Source organism: Macaca thibetana, chromosome 10, assembly GCF_024542745.1.
Source record: "Macaca thibetana thibetana isolate TM-01 chromosome 10, ASM2454274v1, whole genome shotgun sequence".
NCBI classification, from domain to species: Eukaryota; Metazoa; Chordata; class Mammalia; order Primates; family Cercopithecidae; genus Macaca; species Macaca thibetana.
In genome coordinates this window covers 65,793,874-65,820,908 of record NC_065587.1, presented here as the reverse complement: position 1 = coordinate 65,820,908, position 27,035 = coordinate 65,793,874, and the positions used below count along the sequence as shown (strand labels likewise).

General features: G+C 43.2%; 1 protein-coding gene across 22 annotated transcripts in view; it reads right to left on the bottom strand.

Annotated features, from left to right (window-relative positions):
- Positions 1 to 27,035, bottom strand: part of EIF2S2 (eukaryotic translation initiation factor 2 subunit beta) — a 511,882-nt gene that overhangs the window by 77,893 nt on the left and 406,954 nt on the right. The window contains exon 1 of one of the 22 annotated variants that reach the window (XM_050807232.1): positions 24,585 to 24,594. The exons of the other annotated variants lie outside the window; for them this stretch is intronic. The gene's annotated coding sequence lies outside the window, so the exon portion shown is untranslated. Of the gene's footprint in view, positions 1 to 24,584; positions 24,595 to 27,035 lie in introns of those variants that run through there. 22 annotated transcript variants of the gene reach the window in all.

The window sequence follows — 27,035 nt, the reverse complement described above, 5'->3', positions numbered from 1 at the left end:
TGTCACCCAGGCTGGAGCGCAGTGGCACGATCTCGACTCACTGCAACCTCCACCTCCCGAGTTCACGCCATTCTCCTGCCTCAGCCTCCTGAGTAGCTGGGGACTACAGGCGTGTGCCACCATGCCTGGCTAATTTTTTTTTTTTTTTTTTTTTTTTTGGTAGAGTTGGGGGTTTCACAGTGTTAGCCAGGATAGTCTCGATTTCCTGACCTCATGATTCGCCCGCCTTGGCCTCCCAAAGTGCTGGGATTACAGGTATGAGCCAATGTACCCGGCCTTATTTTTTATTTATTTATGTTTTTGAGACAGAGTCTCCCTCTGTCACCCAGGCTGGAGTGCGGTGGCGCGATCTTGGCTCACTGCAACCTCTGCCTCCTGGGTTCAAGCGTTTCTCCTGCCTCAGCCTCCTGAATAGCTGGGATTACAGGTATGTGCCACCATGCTCAGCTAATTTTTGTATTTTCAGTAGAGACAGGGTTTCGCCATGTTGCCCAGGCTGGTCTCAATCTCCTGACCTCAGGTGATCCACCTGCCTCAGCCTCCCAAAGTGCTAGGATTACAGATGTGAGCTACCACGCCCAGCCTGATTCATTTAATATTTGCATTTCAGCCATCTTTTGTAACTTTATATATATATTTTTCTGATAGTGGAATCAGAGGTTTAAAAATAAAATCAAAATCCAAGCCACAGAATTCCATATGCACCTTATTTCCAGGGTAGACCAAACTGGAGCCTGCCAAACTTGCTCCCTAAAACCACTGGGGTCAGAGGAATGCATGCCTTTCCAGTCCTCTCTATATCTGCTGAATTCTTTCTTTTTTCTGGCATGAGCACTCACCTCTAGACTGCAGCCAGCCACTCCTCTGAGGGGAAAGCCCAGAAAAAGCTTTACCTCCTCTGCCTTTACATATCCTTTCTCTCCCTCTGCCCACGTTTCCCAGGTGTTCTACTTGCTGCTACTTTAGTTAACATTTAATGACTGTTAATACCATAATCCTTCATAGCTGACATCCTGTAACAACATCCCTCTGCCATCTAAATTACCTAGACCGATAGTAAGGAGATTTTTTAAAGAGCCTGAATTCATTTTCTTTTTTTTTTTTTTTTTTTTTTTTTTGAGACGGAGTCTTGCTCTGTAGCCCGGGCTGGAGTGCAGTGGCCGGATCTCAGCTCACTGCAAGCTCCGCCTCCCGGGTTTGCGCCATTCTCCTGCCTCAGCCTCCTGAGTAGCTGGGACTACAGGCGCCCGCCACCTCGCCCGGCTAGTTTTTTGTATTTTTAGTAGAGACGGGGTTTCACTGTGTTAGCCAGGATGGTCTCGATCTCCTGACCTCGTGATCCGCCCATCTCGGCCTCCCAAAGTGCTGGGATTACAGGCTTGAGCCACCGCGCCCAGCCTCATTTTCTTTATAGCAGTATTAGTGAAGCCATAGACAATTAATTATAAACACAATCATATTACTTCAGTCTGGCATGGGTTTACACACAGATTGTGCTTTTACGGTTATTTACAGATAGCTTCCTGTCTATTCCCAGCCCATTCTAGAATTCCACCTGTAACTCTTCTAGCCATGGTAGAAGTAGCGATTTCCCAAGCTACATTCCACAGCTATTTCTAACTTCTGTGTTTAAAATGCCCACTTCAGAGCCTCTTGAACCCCAACTACTAAAGCACCACTTTGAAATCTGCCTGCAAAAAATGCCCAGACTACCCATTCCCTTCCGCGTTATACACCTTGGTCTATCTGCTCACACCATATTTAGCCTCTTGTCAAGCCTTCCTTACAGCTTTTTCTAAAAATGCCTCATCATGTCACCTACAAGCACAGAGCGGCATATATTGTGTTGTTCTTATCATCACCTTCATTGAAATATTAGGATGACTACATTAGGACAAAAACCTAAAACTCAGTTATATTTTAATTATCCTAGCCTTAGACAGATCACAACTCATCCACAAATCATGTTTGATTTGGGGGGATAAGGTCATTTTAGCACAAGAGTGTAGTGGTCAAAAGGATAGAATTTTGTCACCTGTTCATAAGTTTAGACTTTTTTTATTTTTTATTTTTGAGACGCAGTCTTGCTGTGTCATCCAGGCTCTGGAGTGCAGTGGCACGATCTCGGCTCATTGCAACCTCTGCTTCCTGGGTTCAAGCAATCCTCCCGCCTCAGACTCCCTAGTAGCTGGGACTACAGGCACACGCCGCCACGCCCAGCTGATTTTGTGTGTGTGTGTGTGTGTGTATTTTTTTTTTTTTTTTCAGTAGAGACAGCATTTCATTATGTCGGCCAAGCTGGTCTTAAACTCCTGGCCTCATGATCCGCCCGCCTCGGCCTCCCAAAGTGCCAGGATTACAGGCATGAGCCCTGCACCCGGCCGTTTAAGCCTCTTTTGCTAAAACTGCATGAAAGCATGTTCAAGAGAACTCAGAGCATGAGCACCCTGGGATCTGACAGCAGAGCTGCACTTCATTCTTCTGGGCAGCTCACATCTGGGAATTACCATAAGAAAAATGTCTTTGTGCTGTCTCCCTTCTTTCTGACATCTGCTTTGGAGGGGAGATTTGGATGGAGTAAAGTTTCTAAGCAAGTGGGAGAAGGCCTAGAAATAGAACACTTCAAAGTGCAGGCCATATTCTTTTCTCCTGATATATAGCTGATTTTAGAAGATTTAAGCTTTTTCCTCTCTGGAAGCTGGTACCGGTTTTCTCCATTATAGAAAAGCTCCGGCTCTTTAAAGGGATGTCGAAATTGACTTTGATTGGAAAATATCTGAAGAGAGAACAGCGGGTCTTCAAAGTAGGAAAAGCATTTGTCAAACGTTCTTGTGCCTCCTATAGAGTAACACTGAGCTATTGACAGTTTCCTCCTTTCTCCTACGGTCAAGTCAGGCAGGCATTCAAGGACAAACACAGTCTGTAAAAAGAAGGCTCAACAGAAAGCCTGGGTTTGTGAAAAGAAAATAAAATATTGGAACCCCAAACTCACCATGCCAAAGGGAAAAGTTAAGCTCGGGAACTGAGTCATGTAAAAAACTGCCTTCCTTTTGTTTCTAAACAGATAATTTCAATATAGAAGCCACGAATATCCCCACATGGGAATGTCCCTCACCCTAATAATGCAAATTAACAGCTTATCTTCTCAGGTAGAGGACAAAGACAAGAATAGAAATCATATCTCTGGCCACCCTGAGACAAATGCATATTTGACTTCTTCCTGTACTCTATATTTGTTATCTTACATAAAATGCAGATTTACTGAGTGCCAGATAAATTGGCTGTTCCTCTTTCCCCTCCTGCCTGCTCCTTCCCCTTTAAATACTGAAGTCCTCAAAACCTTCTTGGACTACAACACAAGCCACAGATCTGCTGTAAGTTGTTTGTCTTTTTCCTGGGCATGTCCTCAGCCTTTGCACAATAAACTTCTAAATCAATTGACCTGTCTTCGACACTTTTTGATTTATAGTTCTTGTTTTTTGAAGCTGCCTTGGCTTGTCCTCCCTCCTAAGGCTTGCTGGAATATAACTTCTTTGGAGTAGTCTTGGAGCTTTTGCTATTAAACCCTTTTCTTAAAATGTGCTAGGGTTGACTAGTTGCTCTTTTATGTAAAGAAAAATGTCTCTGAAAGAGTGTGTTGATTTGAAAAATATTCATCATATTCCAGAAACAGCTTACATTTTCCCATACTTTCATCCTTAAATAAAAAGTTGGCCTGGTGTGGTGGCTCATGCCTTTAATTCCAGCACTTTGGGAGGCTGAGGCAGGTGGATCACAAGGTCAGGAGATCAAGACCATCCTGGCTAAAACAGTGAAACCCCATTTCTACTAAAAATACAAAAAATTAGCCAGGTGTGGTGGCAGGCACCTGTGGTCCCAACTACTTGGGAGGCTGAGGCAGGAGAATGGCGTGAACCCAGGAGGCAGAGCTTGCAGCAAGCCGAGATCGTGCCACTGCACTCCAGTCTGGGCAACAGAGCGAGACTCCATTTCAAAAAAAAAAAAAAGTTACAAATTAAGGAATCATACACTCATAATTGTCAATAGAATCTATCCCAGGCAAGTTACCAAAAATATGGGCTTAGCAGTAACGTCTTAATTGCAAATAACTTTTCAAATGTACAAGAAAATCTTTTTCCAGCCTTCTCTGACTCATACAGTGAGATATGAAAATCAAATTGATCCCTTAAGGTAGGATTAGAGTTGATAAGATCATCACCTTTAGAATTAGGAGGTAAACATTTTAGACCTAGAACAAAGTTAGCACCTAGTCGCGCAAATAAAGAAAGGACTCCAGAGTAGAGAGAACAATCCAGGGACTTCCTGGGTCATTTATTTATGAATTGACTTTTGACCCTTCCCTTCATAGGCTGTGACCTACTCTTAAAGTTTGATCTTATTTTTTCAGTCCTTTTACAGCATGGCTGTATTTCCTTAAGATCTAACAAGAATCCTAGCTAGACTTAATTCTGTTAGCCTAACAATATGAGAAATTCAGAAAGTTGAGCATATTTACTTCCTGGACTTTTACCCCTGTTTCCTATTCTCTAGTCCCCCTCCTGAAATTAGTGCTGATGAGAACAGGAGTTTGAAGAAACTACCTGAAGCTGGACAAAGTAGCAACAGAAAAGAGCAGAAGGAATAATCCTCAGAGTACCAGCCCCAGCAAGATAAAATTCACTATGTCTGGCATTCAAAAAAAGTTATCAGGCCTGCAAAGAAACAGGAAAATGTAATCCATAATGAGGAGAAAAATCAGATCAATAAAAACAGATAAAGAATTATACAGAAGATATAATTGGTAGACAGAGACATTAAAACAATTCTTATAACTGTATTCCACATGTTCAAGAAACTAGAGGAAAGACTGAAAATGATAAGTAGAGACATGGAAGATATTTTAAAAGATTTAAATCTAACTTCTAGAGATGAAAAATATAGTATTTGATATGAAAAATACAATGGATAAGATTAACAGCAAATTGAACACTGCCAAAGGAAAGACTAAATAACTTGAAGACATAGCTATAAAAACAATAGGCCAGGCGTGGTGGCTCACGCCTGTAATCCCAGCACTTTGGGAGGCCGAGGCGGGCGGATCATGAGGTCAGGAGATAGAGACCATCCTGGCTAACACGGTGAAACCCCGTCTCTACTAAAAATATGAAAAATTAGCTGGGCCTGGTGGCAGGCGCCTGTAGTCCCAGCTACTCAGGAGGCTGAGGCAGAACAGTGTGAACCCGGGAGGCGGAGCTTGAATTGAGCCGAGATCACGCCACTGCACTCCAGCCTGGGAGACAGCGAGACTCCGTCTCAGGAAAAAAAAAAAAAAAGGAAAAAAAAAGAAATAAATAAAACACATAGAGAAAAAATACTTCACAAAGAGCACATCAGTGAGCCCTGAGACAACATAGGGTGGCCTAATATATGTGTAATTAGAGACCCCAAAAGAGAAGGGAGGGTACAGAAAAAAAGAAATAATGACCAAATAGTAATGAGCAAATAATGACCCAAAATTTTTCAAATTTGATGAAAAGTATAAACCCATAGACACAAGAAGTTCAACAAACCCTAAACATAGGAAGCATGAAGAAAATAACACCAAGGAACTTTATAATCAATTTGCTTAAAGTTAGTGTTAAAGAAAAAAATCTTCATCTCCAGTGCCTTAGGTAAGGTCTTCTTCATGTCTTCGCTGAACTTTTACAATAACCTGCAACTAATTCCCCTGCCTCTAATATAATTCCCCACCAGTCTTTTCCTCCTCACCACTGTTAGAGGGTTCTTCACTGCCCACCGACTAAAATCCTGTCTGTTAGCACTGCAAGTAAGGCTTTGTTAGCATGGCAACCGTGACCCTTTTCACTCTCTCCAATCTCGGCACCCTATGCTCCACATCTGTTCCCAGTCCTCTAACCACATGGAGTTGTTTGTGGAAAGAGCTGTACTGCTCTGGCCTCTGCGTTTACATGTGCTATTGTCTGTCTGGAACTGTCCTTCTCTTCCTTGGTTTATTAATCTGTGGCCCCCACTAATCTCTAAGCTCCTGGAAGACGACAGACTGTCTCTTTTCACTGCAGTGTTGAGCTGAAAAAGGAAATAGAGTGGAATTTGAGAAGGGGTGTGGAAGAGAGGAGGAGGGAAGGGAGCAGAGAACAATAGAAAGAACAAGACTGGCGGTGGCTCACGCCTGTAATCCCAGCACTTTGGGAGGCCGAGATGGGCGGATCACGAGGTCAGGAGATCGAGACCATCCTGGCTAACACGGTGAAACCCCGTCTGTACTAAAAAATACAAAAAAACTAGCCGGGCGAGGTGGCGGGCGCCTGTAGTCCCAGCTACTTGGGAGGCTGAGGCAGGAGAATGGCGTAAACCCGGGAGGCGGAACTTGCAGTGAGCTGAGATCCGGCCACTGCACTCCAGCCTGGGTGACAGAGCGAGACTCCATCTCAAAAAAAAAAAAAAAAAAATTAAAAAATTTTTTTAATTTTAGAGGTGGGGTCTTGCCCAGGCTGGTCCCAAACTCCTGGGCTCAAGCAATCCTCCTACCTCAGCTTCCCTAGTAGCTAGGACTACAAGTGCAACTATGCCCAGCAGTTAATGGCCACATTTAATTTAATAAATGTTATTGAGCACTTACTGTGGCCAGCTTATGATGCAAGGTCTAAGCTGCTATTACAGAGAGACCAAAAAAGACCAGTGACTTAAACAAGATAGATGTGTATTTCTTCCTTACACAACAACCTGAGGGATTGGCATTCCAGCAAGGAAAATGGATATTGAGGGATGATTAGCAATCTCTACTGTACCAACTTTGTACAAGACCTTGTGGTGAGCCCAGAACTTATGGACCCTGGAGCGTGTACAAATTTGGAGTCCCTCTTTAAGTAAGAGAATATAGAATTATAGATACAAAATGAAGAACAGAAAACTGAGCAAGTAAAGGTCTTTAAAGCTAAATTAGCTTTACAGTAACTCTAGCTCTGAGTGGGCTTCTGCCATCCAGTCAAGATTTGCCTGAAAAAGACAATTAGAGGCCAGGTTCCCAGCACTTTGGGAGGCTAAAACCAGAGGATTGCTTGAGGTCAGGAGTTTCAGACTAGCTTGGGTGAGACCCCATTTCTACAAAAAAATAAAATAAATTAGCTGGGCTAAGTGGCTTATGCCTATAGTCCTAACTACTTGGGAGGCTGAGATGGAGGATCTCTTGAGCCCAGGAGTTCAAGGCTGCAATAAGCCATGATTGCAACCACTGTACTCCAGCCTGGATGACAGAATGAGACCCTGTCTCCTTTTTATTTATTTATTTTTTTTTGAGATGGAGTCTCACTCTGTCACCCAGGCTGGAGTGCAAATGGCACAATCTCAGTCTCCCGGGTTCAAGTCATTTCTCCTGCCTCAGCCTCCCAAGTAGCTGGGACAACAGGCATGTGCCACCATACCTGGCTAATTTTTGTATTTTTAGTAGAGATGGGGTTTCACCATTTTGGCCAGGCTAGTTTTGAACTCTTGACCTCAAGTGATCTGCCCACCTCGGCCTCCCAAAGTGCTGGTATTAGAGGCATGAGCCACTGCACCTGGCTGTGAGACCCTGTCTCTCTCATTTTTTTTTTTTTGAGACAAAGTCTCGCTTTGTCACCCAGGCTAGAGTGCAGTGGCCCGATCTCAGCTCACCACAACCTCTACCTCCCAGGTTCAAGCGATTCTCCTGCCTCAGCCTCCTGAGTAGTTGGGACCACAGGTGCATGCCACCGCGCCCGGCTAATTTTTTGTATTTTTAGTAGAGACAGGGTTTCACCGTGTCGGCCAGGATGGTCTCAGTCTCCTGACCTTGTGATCCACCTGTCTCAGCCTCCCAAAGTGCTGGGATTACAGGCATGAACCACCGCTCCCGGTTGAGACCCTGTCTCTTAATAAAAATAAAAAGACAGAGATGTATATAAGCTAGTGTTTTGTCATACTATAATTGACTAAAGTGCCTGAAATAAGTGCCATGTGCAGTGATAGTCCAGGGTGGTAAAAGAATTTACTAAGACAGAAATAAAATAACAGAAGCGGCCAGGCGGGGTGGCTCACACCTGTAATCCCAGCATTTTGGGAGGCTGAGTTGGGCGGATCACGAGGTCAGGAGATTGAGACCATCCTGGCCAACACGGTGAAACCCTGTCTCTACTAAAAATACAGAAATTAGCCGGGTGGGGTGGTGGGCGCCTGCAGTCCCAGCTACTCGGGAGGCTGAGGCAGGAGAATCGCTTGAACTGGTGACAGAACAAGATTCAGTCTCAAAAAAAGAGAAAGAAAGATAAAAAAGAAAACAGCAGCAAATTTATTAGGGGAATGCTGCTTTATAGCAGCAGCAGGCAGTAGTGAGAGAGCTGCTATCTGCCAAGAGGCAGAAATGTGATAGGGTTTTTTTTTTTTTTTTTTTTTTTGAGACGGGGTCGCCCAGAGTTTGTCGCCCAGGCTGGAGTGCAGTGGCGCAATCTCGGCTCAGTGCAACCTCTGCCTCCCAGGTTCAAGAGACTCTTCTGCCTCGGCCTCCTGAGTAGCTGGGACTGCAGGCACGTGCCACCACACCCGCCTAATTTTTGTATTTTTAGTGGAGACAGGGTTTCACCATGTTGGCAGGCTAGTCTCTAACTCCTGACCTCGTGATCCACCCGCCTCGGCCTCCCAAAGTGCTGGGATTACAGCTATGAGCCACCGCACCCAGCAAGAGGGTTTTATAGGACAGTGTTGGAGAGATCTACGTACAAGTGAGCTTGTGCTGTATAGTAAGAATACATTGGGGTAATTTTTCACTGCCAGGCCTTTCCTCTTCAGGTGCCCAAGGGAAACACTCTACTGTTCTTAGCCATCTTGCAACCAGCATGACTTTCGTTTCTGGAGTTGCAAGATAGTGGCTGTGGTTTTTTCACACAAAGGAGTTACAAACGAGATTAAGCCCCTGTTCTGCCAGCCTGGCTCCTTCCTGTTCCATTAACTTATTGACTTACTAGGACCCCATAATATGTTCAAAATATTTTGCTATACTAAGAGTTATGGATAGTCACAAAAGCTTGAGAAAAAGGAGAAAGGATGTTTGTTGGAGTTACCCGTAAAAGGCATCATGAAGAAGGTATAGTCAGACCCTTAAAGGATGGGTAGGACTTGAAAAGGTAGAATGTAGGGAAGAGGCTGTTGAGGAATCCACATATGCAAAGTCCTGAAAGCAAGAATGACAGAGCACTTGGGAGATGGGAGGACATCTGGACTGGAACTAGACTAAACGTTGAAAACAATAAAAGATTAGGGAGAGACAAATGATGGAAATGTTCTGCTGAGGTGCCAGAGCGAACATTTGGGTTTGATCAGATAGACTAGGGGTTGGTAAACTACGACAGCAAGCCGGCCAAATCTGGCCCACCCCCTTTTTCTGTAAATAAAGTATTATTGGAGCAAGTCATGCCCTCTTGTTTGCAAACCTTTATTGCAGCTTTTGGACAAGTAGAGTTGAGTAGCTGTCACAGAGACCTTATAACTCACAAAGCCTTCATAGAGGGTTTGATCAAACGACAGTACAATATAAAATCCTCTAATAAGGAAGAGAACTGAAGTTTTATTGGAGATCATTTTTCAGAATCTGACATATTTACAACTTCTTAAAGCTCCAAAGCAGGTTTAGAAAACTTTAATTGAAATATTTTCCGGGCTGGGTGCGGTGGTTCACACCTGTAATCCCAGCACTTTGGGAGGCCAAGGTGGGCAGATCAAGGTCAAGAGTTCAAGACCAGCCTGGCCAACATGGTGAAACCCCATCTCTACTAAAAATACAAAAATTTGCTGGGTATGGTGGCACATGCCTATAATCCCAGCTACTTGGAAGGTTGAGGCAAGAGAATCGCTTGAACCCAGAAGGCGGAAGTTGCAGTGAGCCAAAACCTCGCCACTGCATTCCAGCCTGGAAAAAAAAAAAAAAAGAAAAGAAAAAAAATATTTTCCTAGTTTGCAGAGACTGTGGCTTAAGGGATAATTTAGGTTGAAATTAATCTCATTGTCCCGGCTTCAGCAGTTCTTGCATCATTGTTTGTTTTTCCCTGGTATGCTTTTGTTTCCAACTCTTTGACAAACAATTGGGCCAATTATCTTCCACATAATTAAAATCAAATAGTTTGTGCCTTGCAGCTGTTTCTCCTTAATCTTGGGTGCTTTACATGATGCTGTTTTCCCTCCTCACTAAAGCTCTCTCATTCTATGGTGGGGGCACTTGCAAATTAACATTCCCAGCAAACTTTTTGCAGGGTTTACATTTTTCTGAGCAATGTCTTCTCCCCTATATTGACAGTCCATGAGCACCCTCAGGTTCAGTAAAGTGTTCCTTTTACTCATTTTCTGTTTCACACATGAACACTCAGCAGAAGAAACAGGTAAGATTGTTATACCTACGGGAGTTGTACCTAGGGGAAAAAAAATGTAACATTTAAGATGATTGTCCCTGGTGGAGGGTGTCTAGATTCTTGGCATCTTGAATAAAGAATTGGACAAAACGCACAAACAAAGCAAGGAAGGAATGAAGGGATTTATTGAAAATGAAAGAACACTCCACAGTGTGGGAGGAGCCTGAGCGTAGGAGCTCAAGGGCCCCATTACAGAATTTTGGGGAGTTTGAATACCCTCTAGAGGATTCTATTGGTTATTTCAGGTAGGCCCTATGCAAATAGAGAGGATGAAGTAGAGTTACAAAGTTATTTACTTGGCCTATGCCCTATGGAGAGGATATTTCCTGTCCTAGCTGAAGTGGGAATTGGCCTTAGGTTCCCTGCCTCCAGACCCTATTTTCCTGCCTCAATGATTATAAAATATTCCCCATAAAAAAAACACCTTTCATTTATTGACATTTGTGTCCCCAGATTCCCACATTTTCATAATAAATTAATGTTTATTGGGATCTTTCTTTTTTCTTTTTTACTTTTTTTTCCCCTCAAGATGGAGTCTTGCTCTGTCACCCAGGCTGGAGTACAGTGGTATGATCTCGGCTCACTGCAACCTCCGCCTCCCAGGTTCAAGCAATTATCCTGCCTCAGCCTCCTGAGTAGCTGGGACTACAGGTGCACACCACCACACCCAGCAATTTTTGTATTTTTAGTAGAGACGAGATTTCACCATTTGGCCAGGATGGTCTCGATCTCCTGACCTTGTGATCCACCTGCCTCAGCCTCCCATAGAGCTGGGATTACAGGCATGAGCCACCACGCCTAGCCCTGAAAACTGTGTTTTCTAAAACAAAAAAGTAGTGAAAAGATTGGTATTGTTTTAGATTTCTGTGAATCTCTTCAATGTATGGCTTAGTAAGACAACTGGATTATCATGTCTGCTTCTGCATTTAATTTGTTGTGATATGAGGCTGGGCACAGTGGCTCACACCTGTAATCCCAACACTTTGGGAACCCGGGAGGCGGAGGTTGCAGGGAGCTGAGATGGCGCCATTGCACTCCAGCCTGCGTGACACAGCAAGACTCTGTCTAAAAAAAGCAAAAAACAAACAAACAAAAAACAAAAAACAAAACTTGTTGTGATATCATATGCCATATATTATCTAGAAAATTCCACTTGTGAGAGGAACAGAGTGAAAAAGGCAACTACTGTCTTAGTATCATGTAGAAAATAGTTTTGACCTCATGTACCCACTGAAAGCTCCTCAAGGACCCCTCAAGGATCCCTGGACAATACTTTGAGAACCCTCGTTCTACAATGAGAAAAAGGGTGCTTGCTTTGGCAGTACATATACTAAAATGGGAATCATACAGAGAAAAGGGATCTATGTATGAAAAGAAAAATAACAAAATAGGCAGCATATCCCAGCTGACAAAAGAAAGGGATTTCAGCATAGTAAGCTATAATAATGCTGGGAAAAGGATGGAGGGAAAGGCTTTGGGAAGCAAGCAGGATTTGAGCTTGGCCTGGAAGGACTCATAGGACAAAAATATGTGGAGATCTTAAAAGAGGGCTTTGCAGGCCAGGTGCCATGGCTCACGCCTGTAATCCCAGCACTTTGAGAGGCCAAGGCAAGTGGATTACTTGAGGCCAGGAACTCAAGACCAGCCTGGGCAACATAGGGAGACCCTGTCTTTAGAAACAAAACAACAAAAACAACAAAAAAAATTAGCTGGGCATGGTGGTGCATGCCTGTGGTCCCAGCTACTCCCAAGGCTAAGGTGGGATGATCACTTGAGCCCGGGGGATAGGCTACAGTGAGCCATGATTGTGCCACTGCACTCCAGGCTGGGTGACAGAGTGAGATCTGGTCTCAAAAAAAAAAAAAAAAAAGACAAAAAGCAAAAAAGCAAAAAAAGAGAGAAGAGGACCTCCCAAAGGAGGAACTGAATAAAGGTACTAGCTGAAATAGCAGCTATATGCAGGAAGCAATAAGGAAACCAGTCGGTTAAACAGGAGGATTTGTGTGTCAATAAGTGACTATTTGAGGTTTTTTTTTTTGTTGTTTGTTTGTTGTTGTTTTGTTTTTTAAGGTAGGGTCTCACTTTGTCACCCAGGATGGAATGTGGTGTCACAATGTCGGCTCACTGCAGCCTCCACCTCCCAGGTTCAAGTGAATCTCTTGCCTCAGCCTCCCAAGTAGCTGAGACTACAGGCACATGTCACCACATCCAGCTAATGTTTGAGCTCTTTTAAGCAAAAGGAAGAATGTTTTCATTCAGAGAATCAGATCTCAAGAAAGAAGGATACCACCTCTCAGTCACCACAGCCTGAAAGGGAGGATCTGTTAGGAAGGATACTGAGTAGACAGAAATTAAAGCTACTACCATTTGTGTAGCAAGGAGTAACAGATAATATAGGAGGAAGAGCTAAGGCCAGTCTGAAAAAAGGCCTTGAATTTCGTACTAAAGAGTTTGGATTTTATTCTCCGAGCAACAGGGAGCCACTGAAAATTTTGATGAGAGGAAGAATATAATCCTTGAACTTAAATAATTGATGTCACTTTCTTGAGGGTGGGAGCATGCCTTCTTCATCCCTGTATCCTCCAGTCCATTGCATATATAGCTTTTCATCTAGTAGGCTGTCAATAATAGTTGAATTGTTGAGTGATCAGATTCATGTATATAGACTGGGGGAGATGGTAAGCAGAACACACACAGGAGATTACTTCAATTATTATATTATTATTCACATATTCAGTAAATATTTCTTGGCTGGGCACAGTGGCTCACGCCTGTAATCTCAGCACTTTGGGAGGCTGAGACAGGCAGATCACGAGATCAGGATATCCAGACCATCCTGGCTAACACGGTGAAACCCCATCTCTACTAAAAAAAAAAAAAATACAAAAAATTAGCCAGGCGAGGTGGCGGGCGCCTGTAGTCCCAGCTACTTGGGAGGCTGAGGCAGGAGAATGGCGTGAACCTGGGAGGAGGAGCCTGCAGTGAGCTGAGATCACGCCACTGCACTCCAGCCTGGGCGACAGAGAAAGACTGTCTCAAAAAATAAATAAATGAAAATAATAAATAAATAAATATTTCTTGAATGTGAAATATGTAGCAAACACTCTGCTGGGAATTTGAGATTCAAAGATAAGCCAGTTGTAGTTCTCGCCCTTGAGGAGCTTACTTTCTCCTAAGACAGACAGTCAAGAAATCAGTTGTGTTCTGTTTGATACGTACCCTGAGAGAACACAAAAAAGGGCTGCCTAACAACTTTCTCTTATGTGCACAACAGCCTGTTCTGGCCAGAAACATTGTTAGCAGTTTTATAAATGAGAGAAAGAACTATGTCCTTTTAGTTGTGGGAGAAAGAAGCAATAAGTACGATTTAACCTAGAACTTAATGTGAATAAAACAAGTCCCTAAAAAAATCATGTGTCATACTTCTCCACCGCTCATCCATCCCACTGACATTGCTGAGAACAATTCTAATTACACATCCATCCATGTTCATCAAACGAAAGAAGAAACAAGTGAACAAGGTGATGCGCTAAACACTTTACATATATTACCTCTTCTGTCATAACAGCACTGACATAAGTACTGTTGTTATGGCTCCCCAAGAACTTTACTCAAAGTCCCAAGACCTTTCCAGAAAGACAGGCAGGTCTGAAGCCCAGATCTGATGACTGTGCTATGCTACAGTCTTTTTTATCACATAATATTTTGGTTCTCCATAAGTGAAAGGAAAACAGCCACAGCAAGAGAATAGAGTGCGGGCAAAAAAATGAAGATTTTTTTTTTACTTTTTAAAAAAATATGGCCGGGCACGGTGGCTCAAGCCTGTAATCCCAGCACTTTGGGAGGCCGAGACGGGCGGATCACGAGGTCAGGAGATCAAGACCATCCTGGCTAACACGGTGAAACCCCGTCTCTACTAAAAAAATACAAAAAACTAGCCGGGCGAAGTGGTGGGCGCCTGTAGTCCCAGCTACTTGGGAGGCTGAGGCAGGAGAATGGCGTGAACCCGGGAGGCGGAGCTTTCAGTGAGCTGAGATCCGGCCACTGCACTCCAGCCTGGGCGACAGAGCATGACTCCGTCTCAAAAAAAAAAAAAAAAAAAAAAGTATTTATTTATTTATTTGACGGAATCTCACTCTGTCACCCAGGCTGGAGTGCAGTGGTGCGATCTCGGCTCACTACAAACTCCACCTCCCGGGTTCAAGCGATTCTCCTGTCTCAGCCTCCTGAGTAGCTGGGATTACAGGTGCAGGCTACCACGCACAGCTAATGTTTTGCATTTTTAGTAGAGATGGGGTTTCATTATGTTGCCCAGGCTAGTCCTGAACTCCTGACCTCAGGTGATCCACCTACCTTGGTGTCCCCAAGTGCAAGGATTACAGGTGTGAGCCACTGCACCCAGTCTACTTTTTATTTTTATTTTTTAGAGACAGTCTTGCTGTGTCACCCAGGCTGGAGTACAATGGTAGCATTATATCTCACTGCATCCTTGAACTCCTGGGCACAAGGGATTCTCCTGCTTCAGCCTCTGGAGTAGTTGGGACGATGGGTGTGTGCCACCATGCCCAGCTTTTTTGGTGGTTGTTGTTTAAGAGATGGGGTCTCCCTGTGTTGCCAAGGCTAGTCTCAAACTCCTGACCTCAAGCGATCCTCCTGCCTCAGCCTCCCAAAGTACTGGGATTACAGGCATAAGTCACTGCACCTGGCCAAAAAAATGAAGTTAAATTGGAAAATAATTCATCAGCTCTACAATTTTGCCTACAGCATGTCTTGACTCTTTATTACATGGGGGAATTAATATAAAACAATGATCAAAAGAATATTATTCATTGGGCCGGGCGCGGTGGCTCAAGCCTGTAATCCCAGCACTTTGGGAGGCCGAGACGGGCGGATCATGAGGTCAGGAGATCGAGACCATCCTGGGTAACATAGTGAAACCCCGTCTCTACTAAAAATACAAAAACTTAGCCGGGCGAGGTGGCAGGCGCCTGTAGTCCCAGCTACTCGGGAGGCTGAGGCAGGAGAATGGCGTGAACCCAGGAGGCGGAGCTTGCAGTGAGCTGAGATCCGGCCACTGCACTCCAGCCTGGGTGACAGAGCGAGACTCCGTCTCAAAAAAAAAAAAAAAGAATATTATTCATTGAGCCAGGATTGCAGCTCACATCTGTAATCCCAGCACTTTGGGAGGGCCAAGGCAGGAGGATTGCTTGAGCCCAAGAGTTTGAGACCAGCCTGGGCAGCAAAGCAAGACCTCCATCTCTACACAAAATTTAAAAAATAAATTAGCTGGGCATGATGCACTCCAGACTGGACAACAGAGCAAGACCCCATCTCTAAAGAAAAAAATAATAATAATATTATTCATTGAATTACAAGAGGACCATGACAAACAGGAAGGAAAACTTAGAGTTTGAAATTGTAAGGTCATTATAATGAACTTTTAAATCATTTTAATAATTAAACTCTAGTCTGTGGAGCTGCAGGCACTGTACTACTGAAGCATCATGCTTTAGGGGGCATGATTCATTTTCCCAGAACCTACTGTAAGTCATTTGAAGAAAGGTCTCATCAAAATAAAATAAGTTTAATCCTTCAGTGGATAATAGCCCAATTATCTTAGATATGAAAGGAGTACTCAGTTCCAACACAAAGACATCTTGAAGGAAGACCTTGTATTTTCAAAAAGCAGAAGCTTCCAAAGACTTTAAAGGCTCCAGGTCATTCGGCATGATAGTTTCAGCCAATTCGAAAGCAGCACTTATGGAACTCTTAGCAGTCTAGGAACCTGAAATCCAATATCATTTCTTTGAAACAACTTGGCAAGTGATCCTACCATTCAAGTATTAGTTTATTCATCTGAAAAATGAGAATAATTATCTTTGTCTCCCACACTGGGAATGTGTAGGGGCAAACAGAAAACAGAGAACTTGGAAAAAGAGAAAGGAAAATAATACATTATTCTTATTTCAAATAAATTATTCAAAACATTTGTTTAAAGCATATGGGAATTTTCTAACTAATAAGCATTAGCTCATTCATCCACCTATCTCCATTTCCAAAGTAATCCAAAAGCCACCATTATTTCTTTCTTGGACTACTGGAATAGACTCCTAACAGTTCTCCCTGCTTCTATTCTTGCCCTTCTCCAGTCCATTCTCCAGTAGCCAAAGTTATCTTTTCAGAACACAAAACAGGATTTCCTCTGTGGACATAAAGAAGAAACTAGTATTTGATTAGCCCTTGACACACACACACACACACACACACACACACACACACACGATTCTAAAAATGGACAAAATATATGAAATAAATATCTTCTGATGTACACAGACAGTACATTACTATGATCCCTGAAAGAAGGGAACATTATGATTGCTCTTTCCTTCTGTCTGGAGGTAATTTCCAGTTACAGGACAGAGAAAGGGACCAAATAGAATTTAGCAATCTCACCAAACTGAGAACACAGAGATTGGAACTCAAAGTTATACAGGGTTTGTGGGGTAGTGTTGCAATGATCAGACCCAACACCAGGTTGTGGGGGTGACGAAGTCCAGCGGAGTCAAAGGAATGACAAAAAGACAGTTTGAGAGAGAAAGTGGGACCAAGGGGCCATTGTGAGTGTGGAGGCTGTGAAGGCCCGGAGCTCTGGGAGCCCTTGCTATTTGTTGGTGCTCAAACAAACAAACAAACAGGTCGTGAGGATGTGGGGGTGTATCAAGTGAATGAGAAACATATGGCTGCTTGAGATAACAGGAGTGCTGGAAGCAAAGAGCCCTGTCTCAGCTTCTCTCTCAACACCAGGCTTTTCTCCCAACAGGGTAGAGTACCATACAAAAGGGATCCATTCAGAGAAGGTGCACCAGAAATTTGCATAGGGTTCCCCTTAAGTCTTTGGCCAACTACTAAGCTGCACATGCATTGGTGAGATTCCACGAGACTGAGCAAAGAACAACTACTAAGGAACAAACAACTATCAGAGATTAAATTGGGCAGAGAGATGTTTAAATTCCCACAGATCAGAGTGAACAGACTCTGTTGAACACCCTGGGCATTCAGTAGAGACCCCAGAAAGATTTTGTCTTATGAAATGTACTAGTATTTAGGTTGTTCTAGAGTCTCTCTAACAAAATGTAAAAACATGCCTCAAAGGGATCAAATTGATCCTCAAGTAAATTAACTCCCTGCTTAAAAAAATAATGACTTGCTTAAACAAAACTGAACACTTTATTAAGGAAGACAACAAAATCTAGACACTTAACAACATGGCATCCATAATGTCCAACGTACATTAAAAAGTTACTAGATGGAAAACAAAGCAGGAAAATTTAACCATAACCAGGAGAAAAACTTACCAATAGAAATAGGCCCATAATTTCCAAGATGATGGAATGAATAGACAAAAGCTTTGAATAAGCCTTTATAAATATGTTCAAGGACTTAAAGGAAGACACAATATAATAAAGGAGATTTAAATTCAAGGATTGAAAAACACAATATTTGAGGACATCTAATTCCAGGAAGATGTAGTAGATGTACTTTTCTCTGTTTCTTCCACTAAAACAAAAAAACAGTGGACTGTATATATAAAGCAGATACAAGAAGGTTCTGAAAGATGGAGAGAAAAAGGCAGACTGATTAGGGACCTCAGGACCTGAGGAATGACTCTGATGAATTCCCTGCATTTTCTTTTTGCTCATATATCGCAAACAACTACTATAAGCAGAGGATGGTGAATGGATGTAAAGAGAGATATAGTTTCTACACTTCACTAGAACTGGTAAAATAACATCAGTAGACTGTGATAAGTTGTGTATATGTAATAAAATACCTAGGGTAACCACTAAAAGCTTTTCCCCAAGATAAGGAACAAGGCAAGAATGTCTCTCTCACCATTTTTATTCAACATTGTGCTAGAAGTTCTAGCCAGTATAATAACATAAGAAAAGGAAATAAAGGTATAGAGATCTGAAAGGAAGACATAAAACTGTTTCTATTTGCAGATGCCATGATTGTCTACATATAAAATCCCCAGGAATCCACAAAAAAATATTTATTTATTTATAGAGACAGGGTCTCACTCTGTTGCCTGGACTGGAGTGCAGGGGCACGAACTCAGCTCACTTCAACCTGCACCTCCCAGGTTCAAGCAATTCTCCTTGCCCCAACCTCCCAAGTAGCTGGGATTACAGGTGCCCACCACCATACCTGGCTAAATTTTTTGTATTTTTTTTTTTTTTTTTTTTTTTTTTTTGAGACAGAGTCTCACTCTGTCACCTAGGCTGGAGTGCAGTGGCCGGATCTCGGCTCACTGCAAGCTCCACCTCCCGGGTTCACACCATTCTCCTGCCTCAGCCTCCCGAGTAACTGGGACTACAGGCGCCCACCACCTCGCCCGGCTAGTTTTTTTTGTATTTTTTAGTAGAGACGGGGTTTCACCGTGTTAGCCAGGATGGTCTCGATCTCCTGACCTCGTGATCTGCCCGTCTCGGCCTCCCAAAGTGCTGGGATTACAGGCTTGAGCCACCACGCCCGGCCAATTTTTTGTATTTTTAGTAGAGATGGGGTTTCACTATGTTGGCCAGGCTGGTCACTTTGCATTTTTTATAGCTTTATTGAAATACGTTTCATATAACATAAATGTCACCCATTTAAAATGTACAGTTCGGTGGTTTTTAGTATATTCACCCAAGTTGTGCAAGCATCACCATAGTCTAATGTTAACATTTTTAACACGCCCGAAAGAAATCTTATACACATCAGTAGTCATTTCCCATTCCTGCCCTACCACCATGCAACCACTAATCCATTTTCTCTCTGTGAATTTGCCTATCCTGAGGCACTTCCCTTGTGACCCAGAAATCCTACATCTAAGAATCTCCAACAATATGAAAATACATATGCACACAATTATTCATTGCAGCATTGTTTGCATTTGTAAAATATGAGAAACAACCTAAATACCTATGCACAGGACAGTGGGTGCATAAACCAAGGAACAGCCACACAATAGGGTACTATGCAACTGTAAAATAGTATCAGGATGATCTCTATTAACTGATATGGAGTGATTTTGAGAGGTGATAATGTGCTAGCAGCCCTCACTCTCGGTGCCTCCTCGGCCTCAGCATCCACACTGGCAGCGCTTGAGGAGCCCTTCAGCCTGCCACTCCACTGTGGGAGCCCCTCTCTGGGCTGGCCGAGGCCAGAGCCGGCTCCCTCTGCTTGCGGGAATGTGTGGAGGGAGAGGCGCAGGCAGGAGGCACCCACAGGCCATTGCAAGTTCCGGTGGGCGCCGGTGCAGGCTTAGAGGGCCCCACACTCAGAGCTGCTGGCCAGCTCCACCGGCCCAGGGCAGTGAGGCACTTAGCACCCGGGCCAGCAGCTGCGGAGTTTGCATCGGGTCCCCCAGCACTGCAGGCCCGCATGCACCACGCTTGAATTCTTGCCGGGTCTCAGCTGCCTCCCCGCTGGGCAGGGCTTGGGACCTACAGCCCACCTTGTCTGAGTCCCCACTCCACAGTGGGCTCCCACATGGCCTGAGCCTCCCCAACGAGTGCCACCCCCTCCTCCATGGCACTGGGTCCCATCAACTGCCCAGGGGCTGAGGAGTATGGGTGCACAGCGGCGCAGGACTGGCAGGCAGCTCCACCCACAGACCCAGTGCGGGATCCACTAGGTGAAGCCAGCTGGGCTCTTGAGTCTAGTGGGGACTTGGAGAACTTTTATGGAGAACTTTCATGTCTAGCTAAGGGATTGTAAATACACCAATCATCACTCTGTGTCTAGCTCAAGGTTTGTAAATACACCAATCAGTACTCTGTATCTAGCTAAGCTAGTGGGGACTTGGAGAACTTTTCTGTCTAGCACTCTGTGTCTAGCTAAAGGATTATAAATGCACCAATCTGCACTCTGTGTCTAGCTCAGGGTTTGTAAATACACCAATCAGCACTCTGTGTCTAGCTCAGGGTTTGTAAATACACCAATCAGTACTCTGTATCTAGCTAACCTAGTGGGGACTTGGAGAACTTTTATGTCTAGCTAGAGGATTGTAAATGCATCTACCAGCACTCTGTGTCTAGCTCAGGGATTGTAAAATGGACCAATCAGCTCTCTGTAAAATAGACTAACCAGCTCTCTGTAAAATGGACCAATCAGCTCTCTGTAAAATAGACCAATCAGCTCTCTGTAAAATGGACCAATCAGCAGGATGTGGGTGGGGCCAGATGAGGGAATAAAAGCAGGCTGCCCAAAGCAACCAGCAGGGACCCAATTGGGTCACGTTAGAAAGGGTGTAAGATTTGTTGTGTCTCTCTTTGCTATAAATCTTGCTGATTGAAAAAGCTGTAACACTCACTGCTAAGGTCTACAGCTTCACTTGTAAAGCCAGCGAGCCCACGAGCCCACAGGGAAGAATGAATAAGTCCAGACGTGCTGTCTTTAAGAGGTGTAACACTAACTACGAAGGTCTGCAACTTCACTTCTGACAGCGAGACCACGAACCTGCCAGAAGGAAGACATTCCAGACACGTCTGAATGTCTGAAGGAGCAATCTCCGGACATACCATCTTTAAGAACTATAACACTGCGAGGGTCCAGGGCTTCATCTTGAAGTTACACCGAGAACGCACTAATTCTGGACACAATTTCCATGAAAGCCAAGTGCAAAAGAGTGTCTATATAGCACGTGTCATAGCCTAAATTTTGTCCCTACTGCCAAAAGGTATATATTGAAGTCCTAACACCCACCACCTTAGAATGTGACTCTTATTTGGAGATGCAGGGTTTACAAAGGTGATTAAATTAAAACGAGGCCGTTAAGATGGGTCGTAATTCAATCTGACTGGTGTCCTTACAAGAAGAAAAAATTTATTTTTTTGTTTTTAATCTTCTTTCTCTGCAATTCTAGCCTAAGAGGAAATTTGAACAGAGAGATATCAACAGCATGTGCACAGAGGAGAGACCGTGTGAGGACATAGAAGGCAAACATCTGCAAGTCAAAGAGAGGCCTCAGAAGAAACCACACCTGTCAGTAACTTGACCTTGAGCTTCCAACTGTCAGAATGTGGGACAATACATTTCTGTTGTTTAACATTTTTGTGTTTAACCAACCCAGTTTGTAGTATTTTGCTTCGGCAGCTCTAGCAAACAAATAAAGCGTGTGTCATTTTATGTAATAAAGGATGTAATAAAATATACATGTGTCTGCTTATTTGTGCAAAGGACATACAGGAAGGATAAACCAGACATTAATAAAATTGTTTACCTACAGGGGATAGGTGGAAAAAAAAGGGATGAAATAGGGTAGCAGAGATGGAGGAGGGAAATGATTCTTCACAGAGTATACTTTGTTGTCTGACTCTTAGAATAAGAGAGTAAGTAGGCCACGCACCGTGGCTCACAACTGTAATCCCAGCACTTTGAGAGGCTGAGGCAGGTGGATCACTGGAGGCTAGGAGTTCGAGACCAGCCTGGCCAACATGGTGAAACGCCCTCTGTACTAAAAAGTTAGCTGGGCGTGGTGGCACGCTCCTGTAATCCCAGCTACTTGGGAGGCTGAGGCAGGAGAATTGTTTGAACCTGGGAGGTGGAGGTTGCAGTGAGCCGAGATTGTGCCACTGCACTCTAGCCTGGGCAACAGAGAGAGATTCCATCTCAAAAAAAAAAAAAAGAATAAGAGAATAAGTATACCAAATAATACCCTGGTATGATTTACCATACACAAAAATAAAGAATTTTTTTTAAAAAATCAGGTTGTGAGGTGAACTCAATATGAAATAAAAAATTCAACTTTATTACAAATGAATAATACTATCACACTGAGGTGGATAGAAAAGAACTAACAGAAGAAACTTCGGAAAACAGTATTTTGACTCTAGAAGGTTAAAGATGAAAAATTGTACACAAATACTGTACTCTAATTAGGAAATTTATTCCTTACATTGGGTACAGGTTAGCATTCTTAAATTACTTTTATGTATACACTAAGATTGAATAAATAACTAAATGTATTCAATAACGAGAACCAGGTTTATCATGTAGGAGAAAGAAGTTATAAATAAAGAAAAGGGGCAGGCCAGAATGAATTCTGTGGGGTTGGATTGGAACTGGAGGTATCGGTATGATGTCATGTTTTTAATATATATATAAATGGATAGATACAGAAGATCAGTATAGATGTGTATATAGCTGTGTTTTAGTATACACAGACATATACACACACATACCCTGATATCAGTGTGTCATTGCTTTTAGTCATTTCAGAAGATTGAAGAGTGTGTGTGTATGTGTGTGTGTTTTGTGTAGTTTAAAAAACTACCAGAGAAGATATCTCTATTCCTTGAGGATTTCGTAGTTCATAGAATGTATCATTCCACTTTAATGACATCTTCAAAAAGATAAAACTATAGTACAAAACCATAATGATAGAGACAAAATGAGTGCTTGCCAGGGGTTAGTTAGGGATGGGGATGAAGACATGGAATATGACTACAAAAGAGTAGACAAGGCCAGGTATGGTGGCTCATGCCTGTAATCTCAGCATTTTGGGAGGCTGAGGCAGATGGATCACCTGAGGTTAGGAGTTCAAGACCATCCTGGCCAACATGATGAAACCCCATCTCTAATAAAAATACAAAAATTAGCGGGCATGGAGGTGGGTGCCTGTAGTCCCAGCTACTCAAGAGACTGAAACGGGAGAATTGCTTGAACCCGGGAGGCAGAGGTTGCAGTGAGCTGAGACGGTGCCACTGCACTCCAGCTTGGACGACAAAGTGAGACTCCATCTCAAATAAATAAATAAACAGACAAGAGAAATTTTTGTGGGGATGGAATGGTTCTATATCCTGTTTGTGGTGGTGGTGATGTGAATCTAGACATGTATTAAAATGAACTGTATACCATAAAATTCCATTTTAGTATATGTTCTTTTTTTTGAGATGGAGTCTTGCTCTGTCTCCCAGGCTGGAGTCCAGTCACATGATCTTGGCTCCCTGCAACCTCTGCCTCCCAGGTTCAAGTGATTCTCACGCCTCAACCTCCTGAATAGCTGGGATTACAGACACACACCACCATGCTCAGCTAATTTTTGTATTTTTGTAGAGACGGAGTTTTGCCATGTTGGCCAAGCTGGTCTCAAACTGACCTCAAGTGATCTGCCAACCTCGGCCTCCCAAAGTGCTGGGATTACAGGCATGAGCCACTGTGCCTGACCTAAAAAATTATTCGTAGAACCAGGACTCCTTATAGAAATGGTTAATTCAATGAACTGATTGAACATCCCAAATCCCAAATCCAAAATGCTCCAATGGGCTTTTCCTTTGAGTTTCATGTCAGCACTCAAAAAGCAGCAGCTTTTGGAACATTTCAGATTTTCAGATTAGTGATTCTCAACTTGTATCAATCACTTGATCTTCCTAGTCCTTTGGTAAACAAGCCAAAGGTATAGGATGTCTCTGAATTTCGCTGAAAAACTGGGTTGCCAATGTTGATGGAAATGTGAAAAGTGAATGGGACTTTCCAAAATATAGAAGTATATAATAGCCTGATAAATTGGAAAGAGCACTGGGTAAGACATCAAAAAACACCCAAGTATATTTCACAGTTCTGCCACTAACTAACCACTTAATTGCTTTAGGCTAAATTTGTTTTTTTTAATATGTAAAACAAAAGTTATATACTATATTATCTCCAAGAATTTTTTTTTTTTTTTTTAAACAAAGTCTCTCTCTGTCGCCCAGGCTGGAGTGCAGTGGTGTGATCATGGCTCACTGCAGCTTTGACCTACTGGGCTCAAGCAATCCAGAGTAGCTGGGACCACAAGCATGTGCCACCACACCTGGCCAATTTATTTATTAATTGTAGAGACAGGTCTCATTATGTTGCCCAGGCTGGTCTCAAAGTCATGGCCTCAAGTGATTCTCCCATCGTGGCCTCCCAAAGTGCTCAAATTATAGGTGTGAGCCACTGAGCCCTACCAGAGCTCTTCTAATAGTAAAGTTCTGTGAGGTAGAAATGGAGATAAAAGTGGAAATGTTTTGCCCAGCAAAATTCCCTATGCCCAACATAGTCATATGTGCTCAAGGATAGACAACAAAAAGTATTTAGAGTACTTGTCTATCTCATTTATCCACAGAGAGTGAACAAAGCCCCCCCTGGCTTCAGGAATATCTCCTCTGGTGTGTGGAAAGCTCCTGCAGCTATGAAGGAAATGGCACCAGTAGCTCCAGAAGACTCAGGAAAGCTTTCAAATCCAATGGGATGGCTATACAGGTCAGTAAAAGAAAAAGTACAGAGGAAAGAAAATTCTTTTGTGTGCTAATTATATAACTATCTCATTTACTCTTTGCTTATGATGTAGGTTTACTCTTCTCATTTTAAAAATACTTTTTGCATCAATAAGAAAGTGAGGGTCTCAGAGTTTAAGTGATTAGAAGTCTGTGCACTGTCTATATTTCATTCCATCTCTGTCCAGAGAGTCAAATTCTTTCATGAAACATTTCTACCCCTTCTGTAGAACCTTCTCTGACCATCCTGGCCCACAATGATTTCTTCTTCTGAGCCTCTCTAGTGCTTATTGCCTGTACCACCAATTTCACACCTGTAACACTTTGCAATGTTGGTTATATTTGACTTATATATCAATCAGTAAGCATTTATTTTTATTTTTTTATTTTTTTATTTATTTTTTTTTTTTTTGAGACAGAGTCTCGCTCTGCCGCCCAGGCTGGAGTGCAGTGGCGTGATCTTTGGCTCACTGCAAGCTCCGCCTCCCGGGTTCACGCCATTCTCCTGCCTCAGCCTCCCGAGTAGCTGGGACTACAGGCGCCCGCCACCTCGCCCGGCTAGTTTTTTTGTATTTTTTAGTAGAGACGGGGTTTCACCGTGTTAGCCAGGATGGTCTCGATCTCCTGACCTCGTGATCCGCCCGTCTCGGCCTCCCAAAGTGCTGGGATTACAGGCTTGAGCCACCGCGCCCGGCCAGTAAGCATTTATTGAACAGCCACCATGGACCCCCTAGGCAGTGGGGATATACAGGTGAATAAGACACAGCCCCTGAACTCAGGAGTTAAAATCTAATAGAGGAAACAACCCCACTGGCAGTGAATAAACACCCCAGGTCGGGCGCAGTGGCTCACGCCTGTAATCCCAGCACTTTGGGAGGCCAAGGCAGGCAGATCACCTGAGGTCAGGAGTTCGAGAGCAGCCTGGCCAATATGGCGAAACCCCGTTTCTACTAAAAATAAAAAAAATTAGCCGGTGTGGTGGCAGGCACCTGGAATCCCAGCTACTTGGGGGGCTGAGGCATGAGAATCGCTTCAACCCAGGAGGCTGAGGTTGCAGTAAGCTGAGATCATGCTATTGTACTCCAGCCTAGGTGACAACAGCTAAACTCTGTTTCAAACAACAACAACAGCAACAACAAAAAACAGTTTATAAACACCCCAATCCATTCTAAGAGTAAATCACTTTCTCTACTTCTCTCTCCCCTAGTTTGGAACACTTACATTTCAGCTCTCAGGAAAAAAAAAAAAAAAAAAATATATATATATATATATATATATATATATATATCTCATACCAATTAAGCCTGAAAGTAGCAAAACCACGCCTTAAGGGAAAAGGAAAAGGAGAATTTTAACTAATAAACTACAGCAGCAAATACCCTATATCCTGTTTGTGGTGGTGGTGATGTGAATATAGACATGTATTAAAATGAACTGTATACCATAAAATTCCATTTTAGTATATGTTTTTTGTCGTTGTTGTCGTTGTTGTTGTTTGAGATGGAGTCTTGCTCTGTCTCCCAGGCTGGAGTCCAGTCGCGTGATCTTGGTTCACTGCAACCTCTGCCTCCTAGGTTCAAGTGATTCTCATGCCTCAACCTCCTGAGTAGCTGGGATTACAGGCACGCACCACCATGCCCAGCTAAGGACACCATGCCTACCAAGGACAAAACACTGCAAAGGTAACAATTGACTTAAAACTTAAATTCTCTTAAGGGATACTGCTTTTCCCAGGCAGAGCAGGCAGAGGGGGTTTCTGCCAAACTCTCAGCCCTGTGGCAACATACAATGGCGGGTGGGGCCAGGCATGGCTAGGGGACAGAGGCAGGAAGAGGATTACTTGAGGCCAGAAGTTCAAAGGCCAGTCTGGGCAACAAAGCGAGACCCCATCTCTACTAAAAAAATGAAGAGAAAAAGAAAATAATGGCTGGTGGCACACTGTTGTCTTAACCCACTCCATGGAGGGAATCAGGAAGGAAGAGTCTCACTTTCTGGTAACTAGGCATGACTTTAGGAATAAGACTATCTATTCCAGCCCCTATTCTAGCCAGCTCTCCTACTAACAACACATTCCTAAGCTAGTCTTCCAATGCAATGATAACTTTCTAAAAGATAATGAAAGTCCATAGATAAAAGTTATATGAACAAAGCCTGGTATAGAGACAAGATACCGCTCAGCTTTGGTTTCCTCTTGGTTCTCTTGGTCAGTCTGGATCTTGCTCATCAACAATTTTAACTTCCATTTTTTCCTTCAGTTTCATGTCCTTTGATACTGAATCAATTCAATTTGATTTAATGAGCAACTTTGACATGC